Consider the following 4,766-nt stretch of genomic DNA (forward strand, 5'->3'; position numbering starts at 1 on the left):
GGGGGAAGGAAATATTTTCCAAGATTCTCAGTAGATGGCTGAAACCACAGACATCACAAACCCTACATACACTTTGCCTTTCCTATACACACAAACCAATAATAAAGTTTAATTTATAAATTGGGGACAGAAAGAGATTAACACCTGGGGGCTGGAGAGATGGTTCAGCGGATGAGAGCACTGGTTGCTCTTGCAGAGGACCCAGGTTCAATTCCCAGCACCCACATGGCTGCTAACAACGGTCCATAACTCCAGTTCCAAGGGAATCTGACTCCCTCTTCTGACCTCTGCAGGCATTGCATGATATGCATGCTGTCCTAGTTTGTTCTTCATTGCTGTGACAAAATCCTCTGACCACTACCAACTTGGGGAGGAAAGGGTTTATTTAGCTTACATATCCCAGGTCACAGTTCATACGGGAGCCCAAGCTAGGAACTCAGGACAGAAACCTGGAGGCAGGAGCTGGAGCACAGGCCATGGAGGAACACTGCTTACTGGCTTGCTCCCCTGGCCCCTGCTCAGCCTGCTTTCTTATGCAACACAGGCCCACCTGCCCAGGGGTGGCACCACCCACAGGATTATTCCGCTTACATCTCCCAGGTCACAATTCACCAAGGAACCCAAGGTAGGAACTCAGGGCAGGAACCTGGAGGCAGGAGGTGGAGCACAGGCCATGGAGGAACACTGCTTACTGGCTTGCTCCCCTGGCCCCTGCTCAGCCTGCTTTCTTATGCAACACAGGCCCAACTGCCCAGGGGTGGCACCACCTACAATGGGCTGGGCCCCCCTACCTCACTCATCAAGAAGATGCTGCTCAGACATGGCCACAGGCCAGTCTAATAGAGGCAATTCCCCAATTGTGGCTCCCTCAACCCAGGTGTGTCAAGTTGACACTAAAGCTATCTAGCACAGATGCACTTACATACATGCACATAAAATAAATAAAACATTTTAGAAAGAGATTAACACCAACAACAAATAGTTAAATAGGTAAATTTTAAAAATAAACTGTAAACAAATGCGTGAGGATATGTTTTCTCTCTCTCAGTATCTCCTTGCATTTACAGTACAGGACAACACAATACCTACCTGATGAAATGAAGGTGGTGAATGACAGGCTGTTACACAAGGGTTTTTAAACTCATGTATTGCTAACCTCATGGTACTTATCTAATAACTAATAACTTGAGCTGACCAGTAAGTGCCTGGAGGGTGGGTAGCTTATACAGCATGAACACACTGGACAAAGGGCTGATTCGACTCCCAGACTGGGAAGAGCAGGATACCACGCAATATTACAATGCTCAAAACAATGCATAGTTTAAACTTCATGAATTATTTCTTTTTAGAATTTTGCATTTAAGCTCAAAAAGTGAACTCAGATAAGAAGGAAATGCTACCATGACAACTGAAGTTAGAGCTTTGATAATCCATATGGGACTTTGAAGAGCCTCTGTCAGGGATCACTGTGGCAGCTGCAAGCCCAGACACAAATAAGTCACCATGGGAAAAAAGTCAGCCTGGAGCCCCTCAGATGGTGGTGTGCTGACAGAGTAAACCACCATCATGTTACGCCATCATAACGACCAGTGGTCATTTATATAATTTCCCTGGTAAAACAATCTCTTTTGGATTGACTTCGAAATCCATTTGGAATATGCTCAGTGCCATCAATTCATTATCCCAAAGACAGTTCAACCAAATACGTGTTAAGCGCCTCATACAATCAAGATAGCAGAGGCTGGGAATGACATACCAAGGCAAGTCTCTGCTCTCCAGCACCTTCCAGGATGGTGCATGCAACAGCACTTCAGAATGGCCGAGTGGAAGCCATGGCTGCAACCACAGGTCACACACATGACATCCAAACAGCTGTGTGGAACAGATGTGCTGGTCCTGACTTGGGATGGGCTGTGATGGAAGCCTTCCTCCCCCGAGGAGGCCACACTACATACAGTTGAAAAATGATAATCTTGGAACTGGGTGTCTAGAGTGATCCCAGGTTCAGGTACTCATTTGTCAAGTGACTCTCAGTAAGCAATGGATCACTTTTGTGCCTCTGTTTCCCCATGCTTGACCCAAAGGAAGGATTAACAGCCTCACACCACATCATCGGCCTTATAAAGACATACATGAGACCACAGAAGCTTTAAGTTCAAGAAGATCTGGAGATAAGGCAAGGATGATGGTGCCTGTGGAACTTACCCAACTGGATTTTTAGGATTTCTCCCCCAAAGGTATATTTGGTAAGATGGGAGGATGAAACTCGTGGAGAAAAGGGAAATGGTATGATCACCCCCATGGCATAAATATACTACTTCACATACATAGAACAACCTGAGGATAAAGGCCAGGGCCTCACAAAACTCAGACCCATGCTAGGCGTTGTCTGGAGCATCAGCAGCCAGTCCACAGCTGGATCCAGTGTCCATGACCTTGCCAGATTCTACCTGGCAATCCACCCATGCACGCTGTCCACAGAAACCTCTCCCTTGCTTCCTCCAGTTTCATTTTTCCTATATAATCAGTCACAGGCTGCAGAAGGCCATTCTGCCCAATGGCAGACCACATGTACAAAGTTTTTCCCCTAAGATTATAAGGAAGTTGAAAAATCCCTGTTGCCTAGTGACGTTACAGCTGCTCTAATGTGGTCACATGATTGTGCTTTTGCCGGCGTAAACACATCTGCTGCTCTCCCAGTTGTGTAAAAGTGCAGCACCCACACACAGCACTTCATAACAGCAAAGGGCAGTGACTGGTAAAGCTGTACTTGCTGTACTATTTTTCATTATTTCCGAGAGTCCTCCTTCTGCTTATAAAATGGCCTGACTAAATTCTGCAAAGAGCCTGGAAGCTCAGGAATACCATGTCCTGTGGCTGTACCCAGAGGCCATGTGAGTAACTGACCTGGAGCGTCCAGGTCATTTTCTCAGAAAGTGTCCCCAGGTTTCAGCAACTATAACTAAATAGAATGAGATGGATTCTAAGATAGCGTCCAGCCAAGTCTAGTCATAAAGCTCACATTGTCTCTCACTGTCACCTTTCATCCATACAGCAGGCCTGTACTAATTCTCTTTTCATTTCCATTTCGTATATGAGGAAATCACGGGACAGAGGTTAAGTGACTTTAATCAAGGCCACACAGCTTGTAAATCACAGGGATGAAGTTCAAGCCTGTGTCTGACTACGGGATCTAAATTCTTTACTGCTAAATTGAATACCAATTATGGTTGTTAATCTTATACATCAGTTTGAATAGACCAAATACTGTTAAACTTTATTATGGAATTTCTAAGGGAATGTTTCCACAAATACTGTTAAACTTTATTATGGAATTTCTAAGGGAATGTTTCCAGACAAGATCAGCCTTTGAATATGTAGACTAAGCAAAGCAATCCTTCCCCAGTATAGCTGGGTACCTTCTAACCAGCCTAGAGCTTGAAGAAAATAAAAAGGCACTGTGATTGGAATTCTCTCTTTCTGCCAGGCTGCTTAAACTGTAACATAGACCTTCTTCTGCCCTGGGACTTAGGTTGGAGTTTGTACCATCAGCTTGCCTGTTTAGGCTTCAGGTTAGGTGAGTCCTATCCACTTTCCTGAGCCCCAGGAGGCAAACAACAGGAAGTGCAGTTCCTCAGCCTCCATCACCACCGGAACCAATTCCTCAAAGTGAATCTCTTTGCATGGCTCTGTGTGTGTGTGTGTGTGTGTGTGTGTGTGTGTGTGTGTGTGTGTGTGTGCGTGTGTGCGTGTGTGTGTGTGTACACATGTGTCCTAGTAGCCGTTTCTCTGGAGAGCCCCAATTAATGCTCAGAATTGCTCCCTCGTGGATTCACCAGGGCAGAGATGAGTTAACCATGTTAGTTACTTTTCTGTTGTTGTGGTAGAAACACTGACCAAAGCAACTTACAGAAGGAAGAGTTTATTTGGGTTTACAGTTCCAGGGAAATTACAATCCATCATGGCGGGGAGGCATGGTGGCAGGAGGTGGCTGGAACAGGAGCAGAAGCTAAGCTCTCACATCTTCAAGTGGGCACAGGAAACAAGAGAGCGACTGGAGATCCGGAAGGCTTAAGAACTCTCTCAGCCCGCCCCCAGTGACAAGCTTCCTCCAGCACAGCCACACCTTCTAAGACTTCCCAAAACAGCACCACCAACTGGAGACAAAATGTCCAAATACTTGGAGCCTATGGGAGACATTCTCATTCAAACCTCCACACTGACCATCTGTCCAGTCAACATTAGTTATCTATTATGTTCAATGTAAATTCCATACATTCACTTTTTAATAATGAATTTCTGAGTTAAAATGAATTTAAGAATTTTCTTAATCTATTTTCAATGAAGATAAGAAAAATAATTTCTGGGGCTGGAGAGATGGCTCAGCACTGACTGCTCTTGCAGAGGACCTGGGTTTGATTCCCAGCACCCACATGGCGGCTAAGCACCATCCTTAACTCTAGTTCCAGGGGAATCCAAAGCCATCTTGCTTCCATGGCATTGCACAACACGGGTGCACTTACTTACACGTAGGCAATACACTTGTACACATAAAATAAAAATAAATAAAATATTTAAAATGTGCATGATCATGAAATTAAACCTTGCATTGTCTCCATCTCCCCTGCTCTGTGTCCAAGAGATATGGAAATAAATTTTTGCCATAATATATAAATAATTAAAAATGCATGCAGGGTATATCCAAAGGACTCATCCTATTGTAGAGACACTTGTACAACCATGTTTGTTGCTGCTCTTCTCACAAG

This window comes from Nannospalax galili, unplaced genomic scaffold (assembly GCF_000622305.1).
Source record: "Nannospalax galili isolate Female #2095 unplaced genomic scaffold, S.galili_v1.0 scaffold72, whole genome shotgun sequence".
Taxonomy (NCBI): Eukaryota; Metazoa; Chordata; class Mammalia; order Rodentia; family Spalacidae; genus Nannospalax; species Nannospalax galili.